This window comes from Bos indicus, chromosome 27 (assembly GCF_029378745.1).
Source record: "Bos indicus isolate NIAB-ARS_2022 breed Sahiwal x Tharparkar chromosome 27, NIAB-ARS_B.indTharparkar_mat_pri_1.0, whole genome shotgun sequence".
Taxonomy (NCBI): domain Eukaryota; kingdom Metazoa; phylum Chordata; class Mammalia; order Artiodactyla; family Bovidae; genus Bos; species Bos indicus.
Genome location: NC_091786.1, coordinates 6,074,689 through 6,097,001, shown reverse-complemented (window position 1 = coordinate 6,097,001; position 22,313 = coordinate 6,074,689). Strand labels below are relative to the sequence as shown.

At 42.0% G+C, this 22,313-nt stretch overlaps 1 long non-coding RNA gene across 2 annotated transcripts; it reads left to right on the top strand.

Annotated features, from left to right (window-relative positions):
- The first annotated feature begins 1,141 nt into the window (after window positions 1-1,141).
- Window positions 1,142-18,816, top strand: LOC139180170 (uncharacterized). Of its 2 annotated transcripts, XR_011564476.1 has the most exons (5): window positions 1,142-4,409; window positions 6,782-6,949; window positions 11,503-12,086; window positions 16,607-16,677; window positions 18,178-18,816. It is a non-coding gene; the product is annotated as an uncharacterized lncRNA (long non-coding RNA). The 2 variants fall into 2 exon arrangements; XR_011564475.1 differs by lacking the exon at window positions 1,142-4,409 and having other exon boundaries at window positions 4,428-6,949.
- Window positions 18,817-22,313: the final 3,497 nt, after the last annotated feature.

Below are 22,313 nucleotides of genomic sequence, written 5' to 3'. Positions count from 1 at the left end.
CATTAGGAAAATAGAAATATAGATAAATACCAAGTCCTCCATGTGAGTATGTTTCAAAAATTGGCACTCACATGGAGAAACTGTGTATATAACAAAGAAATACTCAAGGTAGTAGAATACTTTAAAAGTCATTGTCTATTAGACAAAACCAGGAATAAAATATAAAAATGTAGTGTGGGGAAGAGACAGTGTGTCAGAAAATGATGGAAAAAACATTAAATGAGAGGATCAGGACAGGAATCACTATGTGTAAGTTTAAGTGCAGCAAGTCCACAAGTATTTAAAGAAAAGAAAGTGGCAGGAAGACACATGATTTTGGATAATAGGTGCACAAAATGGTAAAAATGTGAGGAATATGCCCCAATGTCCTCACTTTCATTTAGGATAGATCACTCATGTCTCACGGAGAAGGCAATGGCACCCCACTCCAGTACTCTTGCTTGGAAAATCCCATGGATGGGAGGAGCCTGGTGGGCTGCAGTCCATGGAGTCGTGAAGAGTCGGACACGACTGAGCAACTTCACTTTCACTTTTCATTTTCATGCATTGGAGAAGGAAATGGCAACCCACTCCAGTGTTCTTGCCTGAAGAATCCCAGGGATGGGGGAGCCTGGTGGCTGCCGTCTATGGGGTCACACAGAGTTGGACACGACTGAAGTGACTTAGCAGTAGCAGCACTCATGTCTCAAAACCTTCAGTTCTGCTTCCAAGGACTTAGTCACTCAATGACCAGAACCTTTTTGCAGTGAAGTCCAGGCCCCTGATGTTCACCTGGTCTTTGACCTTGGAAGCCTCCTGCTGCTTTACTCCACAACTCTTTTCCCTGTTCCAGCAGGGCAATCACATCTGATTTGCCGATCTGATAGCCTGTTTGATTTAAAAAAAAAAAGTGTGGATTTTGAGTCTGGCCTAATTATCTTTTGGTATGCTGAAGTCCAAGGTAAGGGTACTGAGGAAAATAAAGAGATAATTGAAGGTCAGTGCAGGCAACAACATCTTTACCAGACAGAACAGTGAAGGTCCTTCAGTAGACCAGGACGAAACCCAGAGCAGCAGCAAGAACAGTGAGGTTGTCTAAGGGATGATGCCCATGTACCAGTTCAGAGAGAGGACACAGAATCCTCAGTCTTTTGCAAATGGGAAAGAGCAAAAGCTTCTACAGTGGGCTGAATATTTATGTCAAACAGGATCCAGTAATGATCCACCTTACAGGAAGAATCAAAATTATGTCATATACAGGACTCTGCTCTCAAGCCTTCAAGAAGTGATTCAGTTCAGTTCAGTTCAGTCGATCAGTTGTGTCCGACTCTTTGCAACCCCATGAATCGCAGCACACCAGGCCTCCCTGTCCATCACCAACTCCCAGAGTTCACCCAGACTCACGTCCATCGAGTCAGTGATGCCATCCAGCCATCTCATCCTCTGTCGTCCCCTTCTCCTCCTGCCCCCAATCCCTCCCAGCATCAGAGTCTTTTCCAATGAGTCAACTCTTCGCATGAGGTGGCCAAAGTACTGGAGTTTCAGCTTTAGCATCATTCCTTCCAAAGAAATCCCAGGGCTGATCTCCTTCAGAATGGACTGGTTGGATATCTTTGCAGTCCAAGGGACTCTCAAGAGTCTTCTCCAACACCACAGTTCAAAAGCATCAATTCTTCAGCGCTCAGCCTTCTTCACAGTCCAACTCTCACATCCATACATGACCACAGGAAAAACCATAGCCTTGACTAGACAGACCTTTGTTGGCAAAGTAGTATCTCTGCTTTTGAATATGCTATCTAGGTTGGTCATAACTTTCCTTCCAAGGAGTAAGCGTCTTTTAATTTCATGGCTGCAGCCACCATCTGCAGTGATTTTGGAGCCCAGAAAAATAAAGTCTGCCACTGTTTCCACTGTTTCCCCATCTATTTCCCATGAAGTGGTGGGACCGGATGCCATGATCTTTGTTTTCTGAATGTTGAGCTTTAAGCCAACTTTTTCACTTTCCTCTTTCACTTTCATCAAGAGGCTTTTTAGTTCCTCTTCACTTTCTGCCATAAAGGTGGTGTCATCTGCATATCTGAGGTTATTGATATTTCTCCCGGCAATCTTGATTCCAGCTTGTGTTTCTTCCAGCCCAGCGTTTCTCATGATGTACTCTGCATATAAGTTAAATAAGCAGGGTTACAATATACATACAGCCTTGACATAGTCCTTTTCCTATTTGGAACCAGTCTGTTATTCCATGTCCAGTTCTAACTGTTGCTTCCTGACCTGCATATAGATTTCTCAAAAGGCAGATCAGGTGGTCTGGTATTCCCATCTCTTGAAGAATTTTCCACAGTTCATTGTGATCCACACAGTCAAAGGCTTTGGCATAGTCAATAAAGCAGAAATAGATGTTTTTCTGGAACTCTCTTGCTTTTTCCATGATCCAGCGGATGTTGGCAATTGGATCTCTGGTTCCTCTGCCTTTTCTAAAACCAGCTTGAACATCAGGAAGTTCACGGTTCACATACTGCTGAAGCCTGGCTTGGAGAATTTTGAGCATTACTTTACTCGCATGTGAGATGAGTGCAAGATGGCAAGAATACACAGAAGAACTGTACAAAAAAGATCTTCACGACCCAGATAATCACGATGGTGTCATCACTCACCTAGAGCCAGACATCCTGGAATGTGAAGTCAAGTGGGCCTTAGAAAGCATCACTATGAACAAAGCTAGTGGAAGTGATGGAATTCCAGTTGAGCTCTTTCAAATTCTGAAAGATGATGCTATGAAAGTGCTGCACTCAATATGCCAGCAAATTTGGAAAACTCAGCAGTGGCCACAGGACTGGAAAAGGTCAGTTTTCATTCCAATCCCAAAGAAAGGCAATGCCAAAAAATGCTCAAACTACCGCACAAGAAGTGATTGGAACAGAATAATTATTTGTAAAATATCGAATCCTTTTACTTATGCATTAAAATATCCACTGAATCCCCACTTCTGTTCTGACTCTAGAGACTGAGTAGCAACAAAGATGAAACCTTGCCAATAAAACCTTTCAGTGTGGTGATGAAAAGTGTCACATAAAGAAATATCTTCCTTTTAAGTGGTCATGAAGAATATCAGAGAATCAGGAAGCAGTTGCAGTGGGATACAAGAAAGCTGTTTTAAATGCTTGTTCAGTGAATGAATGAATGCAATGGACACAGATGCATGTACATCTGTGTTGACAGACTCACCTACAGAGACCAGATGATGGATAGTTTCCATCATCACATTTCTGAACAGGTTTTTCTGGGACTTGTCTAGCAGGCTCCACTCTTCCTGGGTGAAGTCAACAGCTACATCTTCAAATGTCACCAATTCCTAAAACATCAGGGATATTCTGATTTGGACAGAGCAGCCTCTACTGCTGTGAAGGTTCAGCTGAGGAAGGATGGGGACTGGGTGGATGATGACCATGTTCCATGTGGGGTTCCCCTGGTTCCCTGCAGCACTGAGCTGGTGTCTGCCTTTCAGGTACATTCATGGACACCTATACACTCAAGAATCCTTATTTTACAGAAATATCACATGAAGTGTGTTTTAGTGTAATTTGGAAGTTTTTCAATAACCTTGTAATTAGGACTTCTAGACAGGTGATTATGAAATATTCACTTGAAAATGTATAATTAAATTTCTCTTTTTTATTAATTGGACACATTTCCAACAAGACAAACAATAACCATGATGAACTACTTTTAAAACATGGCTATTGGTTTAAATTATGTCCCTAGGTGCTTCCCTCGTGGCTCAGAAGGTAAATTATGTCCGTAGGGGAACTTCTGATTCTCCAAATAGAAACTGTTTTCATAACTTGTTATGAGTGTTGAATTGCCCAATATATTGTGGTATGAACTGTTTCTGGCCTAGCAAACCTATGTTAAATACAAAACATTATTCTACTAATCATGCAAATGTCAGAGAATCATGAAGAGCTGTCTATAGTGTTCTCGGAACCGAACAGGGTTCATACAGAATTCATACAGAATACCAGGAGATGTCTCTCTCAGCACTGTGGGACTCAGGTGTTCAGAACACACTCTGAGGTCAGACAGTTCAGCGGCATGAGTCATGGACTCTTGGGCTGGAGTGAAGGACAGACTGAGACTGGTTATTCCTGTGGTGGGAGGACTCCCATTCTCAGCATTTTCAGGGACCTTGACCTTAGTTATCCCTACTTCTCTTGTAATCTAACATTGTCTGTATGGTGAAGGATGAAAGGAGCCTAGTTATTGGCTTGTTTTCTCCAGTTTTTAAAAAATCTATACAAGAACCTAGTTTAACTCTATCTACTCTAGTCTTTCTCTTTTCTTTGCAGATAATACTCTTCCCTACACATTCCTTCCAGACTTCCCTGGTGGCTCAGTGGTAAACAACCTGTCTAACAGTGCAGAAGACTCAGGTATGACCACTGTGTCAGGAAGATCCCTGGAGAAGGAAATAGCAATCCATTTCAGTATCCTTGCCTGGGAAATCCCATGGACAAAGGAGTCTGGTGGGCTACAATCCATGGGGTTGCAAAGAGTTGGATAAAACTGAGCAATTAAACAGTAACAATAGCACATTTGTTTCAGTTCTCAAATATGAGTACAAGTCAGACATCTTGGAATGTGAAGTCAAGTGGGCCTTAGAAAGCATCACTACGAACAAAGCTAGTGGAGGTGATGGAATTCCAGTTGAGCTATTTCAAATCCTAAAAGATGAGGCTGTGAAAGTGCTACACTCAATATGTCAGCAAATTTGGAAAACTCAGCAGTGGTCACAGGACTGGAAAAGGTCAGTTTTCATTCCAATCCCAAAAAAAAGCAATGCCAAAGAATGCTCAAACTACTACTGCACAATTGCACTCATCTCACATGCTAGCAAAGTAATGCTTAAAATTCTCCAAGCCAGGCTTCAACAGTATGTGAACCATGAACTTCCAGATGTTCAAGCTGGATTTAGAAAAGGCAGAGGAACCAAATATCAAATTGCCAACATCTGCTGGATCATTGAAAAGGCAAGAGAGTTCGAAAAACATCTACTTCTGCTTTATTGACTATGCCAAAGTCCTTGACTATGTGAATCACAATAAACTGTGGAAAATTCTGAAAGAGATGGGAATACCAGACCACCTGATCTGCCTCTTGAGAAACCTGTATGCAGGTCAGGAAGCAACAGTTAGAACTGGACATGGAACAACAGCCCGGTTCCAAATAGGAAAAGGAGTACATCAAGGCTGTATATTGTCACCCTCCTTATTTAACTTATATGCAGAGTACATCATGAGAAACGCTGGGCTGGAGGAAGCACAGCTGGAATCAAGATTGCCGGGAGAGGTATCGATAACCTCAGATATGCAGATGACACCACCCTTATGGCAGAAAGTGAAGAACTAGAGAGCCTCTTGATGAAAGTGAAAGTGGAGAGTGAAAAAGTTGGCTTAAAGCTCAACATTCAGAAAACGAAGATCATGGCATCTGGTCCTATCACTTCATGGCAAATATATGGGGAAACAGTGTCAGACTTTATTTTTGGGGGCTCCAAATTCACTGCAGATGGTGATTGCAGCCATGAAATTAAAAGACACTTGCTCCTTGGAAAAAAAGTTATGACCAAACTAGACAGCATATTAAAAAGCAGAGACATTACTTTGCCAACAAAGGTCCATCTGGTCAAGGCTATGGTTTTTCCAGTGGTCATCTATGGATGTGAGAGTTGGACTATAAAGAAAGCTGAGCACCAAAGAATTGATGCTTTTGAAGTATGATGTTGGATAAGACTCTTGAGAGTCCCATGGACTGCAAGGAGATCCAACCAGTCCATCCTAAAGGAAATCAGTCCTGAATATTCATTAGAAGGACTGATGCTGAAGCTGAAACTCCAATACTTTGGCCACCTGATGCAAAGAACTGACTCATTTGAAAAGACCCTGATGCTTGGCAAGATTGAAGTCAGGAGGAGAAGGGGATGACAGAGGATGAGATGGTTGGATGGCATCACCGACTCAATGGACATGTTTGAGTAAACTCTGGTAGTTGGTGATAGACAGGGCGGCCTGGTGTGCTGCAGTCCATGGGCTCCCAGAGTCAGACATGACTGAACAGAACTGAAAATGTGTGATTTGGGGAAAGAATGCTAATGATAGTTTGTTGACTTTTTCAGTAATTTTCAATAGTGCATATGTACTGAGTAGAGGTTAAAAACTGAAAAAAAGTAGAATGATTCTCTTTTAGTCCCAAACCTGAAAGACAGGAACCTTCTGTTCCTGTCAACACTGAACAGCTTCACATCAGGTGGTATAACACTAGATTAGCTACACTCAGGGCTGTAACCTCTGACTCTCCAGGGCTTGTGATGTCTTCTCCTCACTGACCTCTACTACTTGCCATTACTGCTCCTAAACCCCTCATGTCCAAAAATAACCAACAAATTAATCTTTCGCCAATCAGGACAAGGGTTTAATAAGTAAAAAGAAATTTTATTATCTCTTCTGTAAATACACAAGATTAGTGCAAGCTCTCATAAATTTGTTTACTGTAAAGAATGAGATTAGTTTCTTATTATTGATAGACCTGACCCATGATAACTATCCCAGAGTCCTGGACAAAGGTAATTTGAGCTCAGATATCTGAACCCTGCCTGCTTGTGCTTGGAACATAGAAGCCAGTTTGGAAACCTTGTCCATCTAATGGCACTTGGGGTGTAATTTCAGGAGGAGGCATCACTACTTACCAGGGGCTCCATCTTCAACAGCTCAGTCACCAGGAGCCTTTCTCACGATTTCACTCACAGCCAATCCAAGCACAAGGCAGGTCAATCTGAGGATGAAGAAGAAGCCTTGAGACTCCAGACTTCCAGACCCATCAGAATTCAAGCCCCAACCTTCACCTGGACATGACCCCCAGCCCCTCAAACCGAAATAAGTGATGCACCCTAAGAATCTTCTCTGCAGGATCACAGGTAAGATGGCAATAGCCATTGTGAAATGAAAATATCTCCTGCCATATTAATAAACAAGAAATGTCACAGTCATCAGTAATTTCTGGCCTCCATATGTGAATAGTTCAGTTCAGTTCAGTCGCTCAGTCGTGTCCGACTCTGCGACCCCATGAATCACAGCACGCCAGGCCTCCCTGTCCATCACCAACTCCCGGAGTCCACTCAGACCCACGTCCATCGAGTCAGTGATGCCATCCAGCCATCTCATCCTCTGCCGTCCCCTTCTACTCCTGCCCCCAATCCCTCCCAGCATCAGAGTCTTTTCCAATGAGTCAACCCTTCGCATGAGGTGGCCAAAGTACTGGAGTTTCAGCTTTAGCATCATTCCTTCCAAAGAAATCCCAGGGCGGATCTCCTTCAGAATGGACTGGTTGGATCTCCTTGCAGTCCAAGGGACTCTCAAGAGTCTTTTCCAACACCACAGCTCAAAAGCATCAATTCTTCAGCGCTCAGCCTTCTTCACAGTCCAACTCTCACATCCATACATGACCACAGGAAAAACCATAGCCTTGACTAGACAGACCTTTGTTGGCAAAGTAGTATCTCTGCTTTTGAATATGCTATCTAGGTTGATCATAACTTTCCTTCCAAGGAGTAAGTGTCTTTTAATTTCATGGCTGCAGCCACCATCTGCAGTGATTTTGGAGCCCAGAAAAATAAAGTCTGCCACTGTTTCCACTGTTTCCCCATCTATTTCCCGTGAAGTGATGGGACCGGATGCCATGATCTTCATTTTCTGAATGTTGAGCTTTAAGCCAACTTTTTCACTCTCCTCTTTCACTTTCATCAAGAGGCTTTCGAGTTCCTCTTCACTTTCTGCCATAAGGGTGGTGTCATCTGCATATCTGAGGTTATTAATATTTCTCCCGGCAAACTTGATTCCAGCTTGTGTTTCTTCCAGTCCAGCGTTTCTCATGATGTACTCTGCATATAAGTTAAATAAGCAGGGTGACAATATACAGCCTTGACGTACTCCTTTTCCTATTTGGAACCGGGCTGTTGTTCCATGTCCAGTTCTAACTGTTGCTTCCTGACCTGCATACAGGTTTCTCAAGAGGCAGATCAGGTGGTCTGGTATTCCCATCTCTTTCAGAATTTTCCACAGTTTATTGTGATCCACACAGTCAAAGGCTTTGGCATAGTCAATAAAGCAGAAATAGATGTTTTTCTGGAACTGTCTTGCTTTTTCCATGATCCAGCAGATGTTGGCAATTGGATCTCTGGTTCCTCTGCCTTTTCTAAAACCAGCTTGAACATCAGGAAATTCACAGTTCACATATTGCTGAAGCCTGGCTTGGAGAATTTTGAGCATTAGTTTACTAGCATGTGAGATGAGTGCAATTGTGTGGTAGTTTGAGCATTTTTTTTGGCATTGCCTTTCTACAATATACAATTGCAATATACATTGCTGCTTTTGAACGGCTTAATAACCTAAAGATTTTGAACCAGAGTTTACATAAGAATCCCTGTGATTACCAAAGCCAGACAAAGATGCTACAAAAAAAGAAAACTACAGACCAAAATCACTGATGAACATAGATGCAAAAATCCTTAACAAAATTCTAGCAAATGGAATCCAACAACATATTAAAACAATCATACATCATGACCAAGTGGGCTTTATCCCAGGGATTCAAGGATTCTTTAATACCCACAAATCAATCAATGTGATACACCACATTAACAAGTTGAAAGATAAAAACTATATGATTATCTCAATAAATGCAGAGAAAGCCTTTGACAAAATTCAACATCCATTTATCATAAAAACCCTACAGAAAGCAGGAATAGAAGGAACATTCCTCAACATAATAAAAGCCATATATGATAAACCCACAGCAAACATTATCCTCACTGGTGAAAAATTGAAAGCATTTTCCCTATAGTCAGGAACAAGACAAGGGTGCCCACTCTCACCACTACTATTCAACATAGTTTTGGAAGTTTTAGCCACAGCAATCAGAGAAGAAGAAAAAATAAAATGAATACAGATTGGTAAAGAAGAAAGTAAAACTCTCACTGTTTGCAGATGACATCATCCTCTATATAGAAAACCCTAAAGACTCCACCAGAAAATAACTAGAGCTAATCAGTGAATATAGTAAAGTTGCAGGATATAAAATTAACACACAGAAATCCCTTGCATTCCTATACACTAACAATGAGAAAACAGAAAGTGAAATTAAGGAAACAATTCTATTCACCATTGCAACGAAAAGAATAGAATACTTAGGAATAAATCTACCTAAAGAAACAAAAGACCTATATATAGAAAACTGTAAAACACTAATGAAAGAAATCAAAGATGACACAAATAGATGGAGAAATATACCGTGGATATATTTGGATTGGAAGACTCAATATAGTGAAAATAAGTATACTACCAAAGCAATCTATAGATTCAATGCAATCCCTATCAAGCTATCAATGGTATTTTTCAGAGAACTAGAACAAATAATTTCATAATCTGTATGGAAATACAAAAAACCTCGAATAGCCAAAGCAATCTTGAGAAAGAAGAATGGAACTGGAGGAATCAACCTGCTTGACTTCAGACTATACTACAAAGTTACAGTCATCAAGACAGTATGGTACTGGCACAAAGACAGAAATATAGATCAATGGAGCAAAATAGAAAGCCCAGAGATAAATTCATGCACATATGGACACCTTATTTTTGACAAAGGAGGCAAGAATATACAATGGAGAAAAGACAATCTCTTTAACAAGTGGTGCTGGGAAAACTGGTCAACCACTTGTAAAAGAATGAAACTAGAACACTTTCTAACACCATACACAAAAATAAACTCAAAATGGATTAAAGATCTAAATGTAAGACCAGAAACTTAAAACTCTTAGAGGAAGACATAGGCAAAACACTCTCTGACATAAATCACAGTTGGATCCTCTATGACCCATCTCCCAGAGTAATGGAAATGAAAGCAAAAATAAACAAACGTGATCTAATTAAACTTAAAAGCTTTTGCACAACGAAGGAAACTATAAGCAAGGTGAAAAGACAGCCTTCAGAATGGGAGAAAATAATAACAAATGAAGCAACTGACAAAAAATTAATATACAAGCAACTCCTGCAGCTCAATTCCAGAAAAATAAATGACCCAATCAAAAAATGGGCCAAAGAACTAAACAGACATTTCTCCAAAGAAGACCTACAGATGGCTAACAAACACATGAAAAGATGCTCAACATTACTCATTATCAGAGAAATTAAAATCAAAACCACAATGAGGTACCATCTCATGCTGGTCAGAATGGATGCCATCAAAAAGTCTACAAACAATAAATGTTGGAGAGGGTGTAGAGAAACGAGATACCTCTTATACTGTTGGTGGGAATGCAAACTAGTACAGTCACTATGGAGAACAGTGTGGAGATTCCTTAAAAAACTCAAAATAGAACTGCCATATGACCCATCAATCCCACTGCTGGGCATACAGACTGAGGAAACCAGAATTGAAAGAGACACATGTACCCCAATGTTCATCATAGCACTGTTTACAATAGCCAGGAAATGGAAGCAACCTAGATGTCCATTGGCAGATGAATGGATAAGAAAGCTATGGTACATATACACAATGGAATATTACTCAGCCATTAAAAAGAATGCATTTGAATCAGTTCTAATGAGGTGAATGAAACTGGAGCCTATTATACAGAGTGGAGTAAGGCAGAAAGAAAAACACCAATACAGTATACTAATATGCATTAGAAAGATTTAGAAAGATGGCAATGGTGACCCTATATGAGAGACAGCAAAAGAGACACAGATATAAAGAACAGTCTTTTGGACTCTGTGGGAGAGGGTGAGGGTGGGATGATTTGAGAGAATAGCATTGAAACATGTATATTATCATATGTGAAACAGATCGCTAGTCCAGGTTAGATGCATGAGGCAGGGTGCTCAGGGCTGGTGCACTGGGATGATCCTGAGGGATGAGATGGGGCAGGAGGTGGGAGGGGAGTTCAGGATAGGGAACACATGTACATCCATGGCTGATTCATGTCAATGTATGGCAAAAACCACTACAATATTGTATAGTAATTAGCCTCCAATTAGAATAAAAAAAAAAAAAAAGAATCCCTGTGATTGCACATGTGGAAATTGGCCTTGCATTTCTGTTGCCTCCTGGGGTTAGTAGTCCTTGCCTTCAGGGGACACTTTTCATTGTGTAACCGACACTGTGATTCCAACCATCTCCAAGAAGTCCAGGATCTGTACTTGTCATTCCCTTAAGGGAACCTGTACTCTTGTCTACCCTCTTTGTAGTTTGAGTGCTATTGTCAGAATTATATTGTTAGTATCACTAGGATGATAATGATCACAGTTACTGTTGACATTCATGATGATTTTTATTAATGCATATGTTGCCTTTATGTATTGTGTTTCAGTTATATTCATAAAAAATGAATAGAGTCTCTTTATTCATCAAGGGTGTCTGATTTTCTGAAAATGTCTGTGAGGGGTCCCCAACACAAATACTCATACATTGCAGCTCCAAGCTCCTGATACACCTGACTGAACCCTTCGGTTGGAAGACACTCCTGAAATACACCTTGTTCCCCTTCTGGGGCAGAGGTTCTGCATGTTGGGATCTGAGGACCAAGGATGACGTCATGGGCCCTTTTGAGACTAGAAAGATTCACAAGTCCCTGTGAAACCCAGCAATTGTTTGTAGACATCTGGGATCTCCAGCTGAGGGCATCTTTGTACATCTCGAGAAACCACTACATTTCTTACTTCAACTCAGGGACCCAGAGGCAGCTTTTAATGACACAGAATGTGACGGAGTGAATGGTGGGCATAATACTCCAGAAATCTTTCTCAGATGCCCCTAACGACACAAGAACCATCTTGGAAAGGCTACCGAGAAAACTTTTCTCCCTCTTCAGAAATGTTTACTTCAGCTTAAAAGCCAGGGAACTGCCATTGGTCAAAATGGCTGCTCAGAGATAGCTACCTACCTCTTCTTAAGTTGATGAAAACTTTCTAGGTCACCTCTGGTGTCCAGGAAATGTTGATACTGGCCTGGAAGTCCTGAAGAAAGTGACCACCTCTCTCGGGCAACTGCAGAACTTTGTAAGTACTCCAGGGAATCTTGGAATTTTGTGGAGTTTAGTTCATTGGGATATAGCCAATGATTTTTCTTATGATCACATTGGCTTTTGTGTTTTATTGTTTGTTGGGTTTTTAAAATAATTTTTAAAATTATTTATTTTTGGCTGTGCTGGGTCTTTGTTACTATATGTACTTTTCTCTAGTTGTTGCGAGATGGAGCTACTCTTTACTTGCGGTGTGAGGGCTTCTCATTGCTGAGGCATCTCTTGTTGCCAAACACAGGCTCTACAGCATTCAGACTTCAGCAGTTGTGGCCTGTGAGCTTGGTTGCTCTGTGGCATGTAGGATCTTCCTGGACTGGGGATAGAACAAATTCTTTACCACTAAGCCACCTGGAAGCCCCTGTTTGTTGGATTTTTATTTAATTTGTTTTTTGAGAAAGATGGCAGAGGTACCATCCACCATTCTCATCATTTCATTTCAAGGCTACAAGTCTGAAACGACTTAATACTAGGATACTAGTGTTGTTAGTCCAGCTACTTAGATTAGATTTCTCCAGTGTAAAGTTATGCTTATATCATGTCCAAAAATGTGTTGTTTTGGAAGGATTTCACTACGTACAGCCTTTGAGGCATGGAGAGTTATGCTCCACCTCCTTGACTGCTGATATCCACATAAATTATCAGGAATTCCTCTCCACGGGAGATTTGTACTGTCCTCCAATTTGTTTATATAGATAATCCTTTATACATTTATTTATTTATTTTGGCTACACCATGCAGCATGTGGGATCTTAGTTACCTGACTAGGGATCAAACTGTGTCCCCTGCCTTGAGAGAGCAGAAGCTTAACCACTGGACCACCAGGGAAGTCCCATTTTTTATTTAAATCAGTATGAACTCTTGGATATTTACTTTGTATCCTAGGATATAGTGAGTACAACTTTATCCTGTTGCTCAAAATGTTCCAGTTTGGGCCCTTGGGAACTCTTTTAGTTGACTTCTGTTTTCTTTTGACATAATCCCATTTATGCCTCTATGTGTGTGTGTGTGTGTGTGTGTGTGTGTATGTGTGTGTGTGTGTGTGTGTGTGTGTAGCTGTTTTGTTGAATTAACACTTCCTCACTTTCTGGAACTACAAGAATCTACAAATCTGTATATTTCCTGCTCCAACCCTATACTATGCTATGCTATGCTAAGTCACTTCAGTCGTATCCAACTCTCTGCGACCCCATAGACGGCAGCCCACCAGGCTCCTCCGTCCCTGGGATTCTCCAGGCAAGAACACTGGAGTGGGTTGCCATTTCCTTCTCCAATGCATGAAAGTGAAAAGTGAAAGTGAAGTCGCTCAGTCGTGTCCGACTCTGAGAGACCCCATGGACTGCAGCCCACCAGGCTCCTCCGTCCATGGGATTTTCCAGGCAAGAGTACTAGAGTGGGGTGCCATTGCCTTCTCCTGCTCCAACCCTAGAATGAACTATTTATCCAAGGAATATGGTTTTGTTTTTATTAGCAAATATGATTTCAAAAACAACAGCATAGGTCTGAATGTGTTCATTGCTAGAGGGGAGTTCTTGTTTCTTGGCTTTTCAGCGGACAGTGTGAGGAAATTTTTGTTTGTCCTGACCTGTGTATTCCCACCTAAGTTGTGTCTATCAATCCACTGATCAATATATACAAATAGACAAAGACATGGCTTCCCTAGTGGCTCAGATAGTAAAGAATCTGCCTGCAATGCGGGAGGTGGGTCTCAAAAAGTCAGACACAGCTGAGCGAGTAACACACACATAGACAGAGATGCATGTCCGTAAAGAATAACTGTCGTTTATATTAACATAGACCGAGCTTAATAATTCATCCTGATGTTCTCGTCTGTCATCCACGGGCACACGGGATCTTCTAGCCGGCCCCCGGCCCCCCGCTCCCCCCTCACCACCCGCACTCCCGACCTCCGAGCATCCTGTACTGCGCCCAGCCGCCTGCAAAGGGCACCAGAGCGCGCCACCTGGAGAATGCGTTGCTGCGCGGGGAGCTCGACACCGTCTCCTGGTGAGAGGACAGGAGTTTCGAACCCTGGGGACCCACAGGGACCAGGAGATATTTCTCTCAAATGGAATGTGCTTTTCATTTTCTGGGCTTTTTCCGTGTCCTATTATTCACGTTCTTGTGCACTATAAATTAGACTCCTATGCACTATGAACCAGAGAAGGCAATGGCGACCCACTCCAGTACTCTTGCCTGGAAAATTCCATGGATGGAGGAGCCTGGTAGGCTGCAATCCATGGGGTCGCTAAGAGTCGGACACGACTGAGCGACTTCACTTTCACTCTTCACTTTCATGCACTGGAGAAGGACATGGCAACCCACTCCAGTGTTCTTGCCTGGAGAATCCCAGGGACGGAGGAGCCTGGTGGGCTGCCATCTATGGGGTCGCACAGAGTCGGACACGACTGAAGCAACTTAGCAGAAGCAGCAGCAGCACTATGAACAAGACTTCTTTTACAGAAGTATTCTTTCATTAAGTGGTTTGGGGTGAAAAATCACAGCCTGCTTTAGTATTTTTATGGATTCGGAATGGCTTCTGAGGAGAAATCTCTCTACAAGTTTGGAGGAAGGGAACCATGTAGACGTGTGGATGGTGGGAGCAACCATGAGCGGCGGTTCGTCGCATGTCTTGGGGACGCAGAAGGGTCTGGTCAGCAGTCACCCGGTCTCGGGGGAAAGGAAAGTGTTTGCAACACTACAAGCGTTTGTTTATTTTTAGAGGGTAATTTTTCTGTAAAGTGGAAATAGTTGGAATATTGAAAAATTGAAGAGTGGGTGTTTTAAAACTTCCAACCATATTTAAATATTGATTCCCCTCCCCCGACATCCAAATCAGAATATATCGTAAGTTCACTTTCCAGGCTTTAAAGAAAATTGTCTTCTCTCTCATACCTTTAAAGTAATGCTTCTCCACGTATCCCAGTTTCAAGTTGAATTATTGCATGATTAACTTTTTTTGTGTTGTGACCCAATAACAGTTTTTTTATAATTCTGAGTTAATTTCATCCTAGGGCAGGTCTTCTGCAGAACCTAGGTGTGGTAGGAATTGTTGAAAGAAACCTAGGACAGTTGGAAGTTTATAAAATTGTCATAAAAAGAAATGAAGGGAAAATACTGATTTTGAAACAAAAGCTTAGACTCACAATGATAATCGGTTAACACTTTTTCAAAATTGCATGTTCTTTCTTGAGACGGAGGGCGGAGGGCAGGTGGAGGGGTCAGCAGGATCGGCGAACAAGAAAGACCTGCCAGGCTGCCATCATAGCCGGATAGCCTGAGACATCTCAGTTCTATTTTTTTTTTTTTAAGGAAAAATTTTTTTTTATTTTTGGCTGCCCTGGGTCTTCACTGCTGCATATCAGCTTTCTCTAGTTGCTATGAGCAGGGCTTATTGTCTAGTTGCGGTTTGGGGGCTTAGTTGCTCAGTGGCAGGTGGAATCTTCCCGGGTCAGGGATTGAACCCATGTCTCCTGCACTGGCAGGCAGATTATTAACCACTGGACCACCAGGGAAGTCCCTAAGTTTTACTTTTTAAAATATTAGTTAAGACACACTTTATTTATACCAAAAACATTTGTAAGTTGTGATTCAATTATTCTGAAAGGGCATAATATTTTAAAAATTTGTAGTAGTGATTTACATAGTTAGGGTATAGCTAAAGCATAGCATAAATATGCTTGCAGAAATGCATCCTGGGTTGACTCTCTCTTACTTTGAATTAAAATATGAACTCTTCATAATCACCAAAATGTTTGCTTCTTGGCAGTGTCCCCAGTGTGTTTTTATCTGAAAAAAATTTTTTTAACAATTTCAAATCAGGTGACAGGAAACTAGCTAAAGACTCAGAGTTGTTGAATAAAGATAGTCATTTTTGTTTTACTTCTTTTTTTTTTTTCTGTGACTAAGAGAATCTCCACATGGCAGGAGTCAGGTTCTCTTAGGATTTGCTGCCAGTGAAAGTGAGTGAAGTGAAAGTCACTAAGTCATGTCCGACTCTTTGCGACTCCATGGACTATACAGTCCATGGAATTCTCCAGGCCGGAATACTGGAGTGGGTAGCCTTTCCCTTCTCCAGGGGATCTTCCCAACCCAGGAATCTAACTGGGGTCTCCTGCATTGCAGGCGGATTCTTTACCAACTGAGCTATCAGAGAAGCCCTGATAGCTGCCAGGGATGGGATTAAATAATCCATCTGAATAACATGCCTAATTAAACCGTAAAGCCCCATGCTTCTGCTTTGTTATCTTTTTAATGAGGATGTTAATATCTTCTTTATGACTGTCAAGAGCCAAAGACTTATTGCTGCCCCTTCGAGAGGAGAGCCCCCTCCCCATTTGTCTTTGCTCCCTCTCTCTGCAGGTACTTGTGGGTTGTACTGAGGTGGGGAGCATTACCATGTGAAGGTTTGCAGATTCAAGATGGTGGGCTTTTCTGGGGATGTTAGAAATGACTGGAGTCTCTCGGCTTCTTTCTCTTTCCTCAACTTTGTCTGTTTAGTCATTGAACTGTCCTTTGGTGAGAATACACACGAAGACAGGGCGACCAAGTTCCAGACAATGGAACCCCAGGTGAGTAGGACTTGCTCCTTCTTGTGAATTGATACCTATCTTTTCTTTTTTTTTTTCCCTGGGGATGAGTGGGTTTTGAGTCTTGGCCTGGATTTCCTGGGGCCCCCATGAAATTAAATTACTGTCAGTCATTTTTCCTCAGGACTCTGGGAGGCTTAGGGCAGGTCGGGGACTAATTGAGAAATTCCCTACCCAGTATTTACACTGCTTTACTCCATTCCTCACTCCCTTAAGGATGTCCTTGAAGAAAAGGTAAAAAGTTGTTTCTTTGAATTTATCCCATGTTAGTGTCTGCGGTGGGCTTAGGCATGTGGTGAACATAGGCAGCAGAAACGAGTAAGAGCAAAAGTGTCTAGTCCTGCAGGGAGGCAGCTGTTTGTTTTTCAAGTGAGTTTAGTCCATCCAGTAATTTGGATGCTGCAGAGGAGGGCTCTGCAGCATGGAGATTGGGGTGAGAGGAGGCAAGCAAGAGAGCAATAAGGAATCATTATTTTCCCCCAATTTTAAATTTTTCAAAATTTTATAGAATATACTTGCACATTTAAATAACTTAAAAAAAGAAAAAAAAATCTCCTTATCCCTTTTGTCCCCAACAACCCAGTTTCCTTCTTTGTAATCAAAACTGCAAACAGAAAGAAATGTCTGGTACTGTTTTATTATTTTGGGCTGTGCATTAAGAAGAAGGATTATATCAGCATAAACCTAGGGTCCTGTAGCAATTTTTGAAGGGCTGGAAAGATCAGGTTCCACTGAGAGGCCTCTATTTCCTGTTAGCATATAAACAGCTTGGTGGTACAGGAGGGACCTTGATAACCCATGCTTGAAGGTCCTAGAGAAGATGGAGATGCAAGGTCCCATCACAGGAGGGTCGGGTCAGGACACTCCTTCTGTGTAGCAGTTCTAGGGCCCCTTGGGGTTTGCTTCTGAACTGTACGTCTTATTCTGTGTCATGAACATATGAGTTGTGCAGAGATGGGAGAAGCCACCTAATTATCACGTTCTCCAGGAGAGTGTTCAGTTCTGCAGAATTTGGCCATTGCTTTGCCAGATTATTTCCACTACAATTACCTCATTCACTGTAATGATATTTTGTTTTCAAAGAAAGTGAAAGTGAAAGTGACTCAGTCGTGTCCGACTCTTTGCGACCCCATAGGTTGTACAGTCCCTGGAATTCCCCCGGCCAGAATACTGGAGTGGGTAGCCTTTCCTTTCTCCAGGGGATCTTGCCAACCCAGGGATCGAACCCAGGTCTCCTGTAATGCAGGAGGATTCTTTACCAGCTGAGCCACCAGGGAAAGCATTTTGTTTTCAAAGTGGTGCGTCTGTGAGTATGTGTGAGAGACACACGGCATGTCAGCCTAGAGAAATGTTTGACCAGAACCCCAAACAAGGTTGAGCTTTTTCTTACACAGCAATCTAACCACAGCCCTACTGCATACAGTATCTTTCCATGGCACTTCGTGGGGAAGGCCCTGGCTGCACAAAATGTCCATGTTTTAGGAAACAGTGACCCTCAAGGATATAGCTGTAGACTTCACCGAGGAAGAGTGTGCCCTGCTGGACACCTCCCAGAGAAAGCTGTTCAGAGAAGTGATGCTGGAGAGCATTAGCCATCTGGTCTCTGTGGGTGAGTCTGTCAACATTGATGCATTTTTAAAACAAGAATCCAGAACAGCTTCTACATATTCCCCTCCCTTCTCAGCCCTCATTCACATTCTTTCATGGTTCTTAAAACTCCTTGAAGTTAATTCGTTTATTTATTTACTTATACCTGTTTTTTGTCAGCCCCAAAGATTATAGTTTTCCTGACCACTCTTCCCTGCCTTTCTTGCTTCTTTTTTTTATTTTTATTTTTTAACTTTACAATATTGTATTGGTTTTGCCATATATCAAAATGAATCCGCCACAGGTATACATGTGTTCCCCATCCTGAACCCTCCTCCCTCCTCCCTCCCCATACCATCCCTCTGGGTCGTCCCAGTGCACCAGCCCCAAGCATCCAGTATCGTGCATCGAACCTGGACTGGCGACTCGTTTCATATATGACATTATACATATATGCCATATATGTATATGTGTATATGTATAAATAACTCTGTTTACTTACCTGATAGTTAAAAATGCATTAATGAAAATTATACCAGCGATCTATTTCCAAAGAGAAATTAGATTGTTCCTGTGGAGCTTCTGTGTTTTGGATTCTTTTTTAAAAGTAAAGTTTATCTTACTGTTGTTGTTCCGTCGCTTAGTCGTGTTCAACTCTTTGCGACCCCATGGACCTATCCTACTGTGGGAAGATTTAATTTCTCCATTGAAAACACTGAGGCTTCTTCACTCTACCTTTGACCTCAGGCCCACACATCAGCAAGAAGAGTCTTCCTGCTCAGAAGGAACAGCTTCCTGAAAGAAGCTTTAGTGTTGTCAGGGGTGCTCTTCCTGGGCTGTTCTCCGGTATTCACCATGTCCTTCCTTGGCAGCCTGCCCTGAAATGAAAGAATGCGCATAATTCTTTAACCCTGAATTAAATCCAAGACAAAAATACCTTTTCCCACCTCTAAACAGGGCATCAACTCTGCAAGTCAGATGTGATTTCCCAGCTGGAGCAGGGAGCAGAGTTGTGGAAGGAAGAGAAAGGATTTCCCCAGTGCCCGAGTTCAGGTGAGTTCCAGGCTCCCATGTGGTCAGTATCAGGAAGATCCTGATACTAGGGGAGCAGATGCCTGGAAATGTCAGCGGCAGAGGTTCCTGAGTGAATTCTGTTTTCAGGAAAGTGGTGGAGGCCACTGGGACCTGTACTCTCTTTCGCATTTTCTTTGGGCCTCAGAAAGGAACTGTTCACATCCTCTTAAAGTTTTGTATAATGTTCTTTGTCCTGTTTTCTTACCTTTGACAAATTTCCTTCTCTTTACCTTATCAACAACCAATCTTGATTTTATTTTGTCTCTTATTGAAATCCTGAAAATACTTTTTAATTTTCAGTTTTCTAAAATGGGTTTTAACTCACTTTACCTCCTTTCCACATTCTTGCTCTGTGTCAGGGTCAGTATTTGAAACATACTCACGCAGGCCTTGCATGCTTTCAACCGTTTTCTTCCTCCAGTGCCACACTAGCATTTTTTTAACATTATTTTAGACAGGAAAGGTGACCCTGTGAGACAAGAAGAAATATTCCTGCAAGATACCTGCAAGGAAGACTTATCTAATTGTAAATGGTAAGTCTCAAGGGGGTGAACCCATCCCTTTTCATTAAAGGCATGGAAACTGAAAGGCTTTAGAATGCAGGACACCATGGTTATTTGAGGTGAACGTAAATGCTGCTGCAGCAGAAAGTTTAGATGGTTTCAATTTAGGGAAAAAAATTAATTCATACTTGCAACCATAACCTGAGTACTTATAAAATAATTGCATAAACATGGCTTTGAAACTAATGAAATATTTAATAGATTTGCAGTTGAGATGTTATGAAACAGGAAATCTCTCTGTGTTGTAGAAAATAACACACAATGAGTATGTAAATAGCTTTCAACAGGAGCCTATTCGTGGCATGGTCAAACTAGAAGTCGTGTAGAGAAAAATTAACGTCTCCTTGTCTCCTTGGAACAGCAGAGATTTCACACTAGAGAGGATATACATGGATATAATGATTTGGGGGACATTTTCACCCACAGATATACAGTGGCAAGACATGTGCTAAATCATATGGGGGGAAAAAAACTGTAAATGTAATAAACATGGGAAAGAATTCTACCAGAGCACTCAGCTCTCTATACATGAAAGGACACACACTGGAGAAAAACCCTATAAACCTAACAAATGTGGTAAATGCTTCAGCCATCAATTCAGTTCAGTTGCTCAGTTGTGTCCGAATCTTTGCAACCCCATGGACTGCAGCGCACCAGGCTTCCCTGTCCATCACCAACTCCTGGAGCTTGCTCAAACTCATGTCCATTGAGTCGGTAATTCCATCCAGCCATCTCATCCTCTGTCGTCCCCTTCTCCTCCTGCCTTCAATCTTTCTCAGCATCAGAATATTTTCCAATGAGTCAATTGTTTGCATCAGGGGGCCAGAGTATTGGAGTTTCAGCTTCAGCAATAGTCCTTCCAATGAATATTCAGGACTGATTTCCTTTAGGACTGACTGGTTTGATCTCCTTGCAGTCCAAGGGACTCTCAAGTCTTCTCCAACAGCTTCAGCCATAGGGCTAATGTTTACTTGCATGAAGAATTCATGTGGGAGAGAAACCATGTAAATGTAAGGTATGTGGGAAGCAGTTCAGCCAAAGCACTTACTTACATTCACACAGAACAACTCACCCAGGAGAGAAACCCTGTAAATGCAACACATGTGGCAAAGAATTCCATCAGTGCACTCAGCTTTGTGTACACTGAAGAACACACACTGCAGAGAAACCCTATAAATGTCATGAATATGCGAAGTGTTTCCGTCAAAAGGCTAACTTACATTCATACAAAAGAAATCCTCTGTCTGTAATAAACATGGTAAAGCTTCCTGTCATCCTTTCCTTCATCTTTAGTCAACAAAAGAGAATCACACTGGGGAAAAACTAGGAATCCTTTGGTTAAAACTCTGGCCTTAGATAGCACGAGAGAGTTCACACCAAAGAGGAATCCTACATGTGAAATAAATGTGGCCAAAATTCCAGGCATATGTCCAATCCTTAAAGAAAATAATCACGTTATGGAAAAGCTTTCAAATAGTTCTTTAACCTTAGTTAATGTGAAAGAACTCACACTATAAATGTAATGAAGGACTATCTTCATCCTCAATTTTAATATTTATACACACCAGAGAACCTACACAGGGACAAATTGTGTGTCTGCAATTAATGTGGAAATGCCCTCAAAGAAGATGAGGACAGCAGGTGAGCTAGAGCTTTCAGGGTGTCTGCTCTGCACTCTAGGTCCAAGAGAAAACAGAAATGGAGTAAAAACCTGATGGAAAATATGGGAGCCAGAGAGCCTACTGGAGGAGGATGGGAGCTGGGCTGGTGGTAACAGCGACCTTCAGCAAAGGGATGAGCCAGGGTCCAGGCCGCCCGTGAGCCCTGGTTCATTCCCCTTAGGGCTGATCCCTCCGCAGTTTCTCCTGATGTTGGTCTCTCACTTTCCCTTGCACCAGGAACAGATGTCAATTTTCTCTCTGCACCCCAACTTGGGTATCACTGCACTCAGCTCAGTCTCAGAAGCTGCTTTAATGCCCGCCCTGTCGGATTCAGGGCTGGTAAGTGCAGATGCCAGCTTGGAGTGAGTGAGATATTCAAAGGCTGATCAGTGACCTACATTTATGTGCCACAGTGGCTTCCCTAGTCTCATTTGAGAACATTTAAGTAGTAAGTGAATTGATACAAAATAGACATTTCTATCACAAAATTCATTTTGTATGGAGCATTCATGACAGTGAAAAACTAGTTGAAATGAAAACAAACAAAAAACCCCTTTGGCTTTTACTCTGAATGTGTAAACTGTATGTGATGTAACAGTGAAACGCCAGTGCACGTGGGATCCACCAAGCCTGTGTGGGTGTGCTGGTGGGCACGCTCACAGCACACGCTCTGGGCACTGCAGCACTCACCTGGGCCTAGTGGGCTGAATCTCCCAGAGGAAAATGGCCTCAA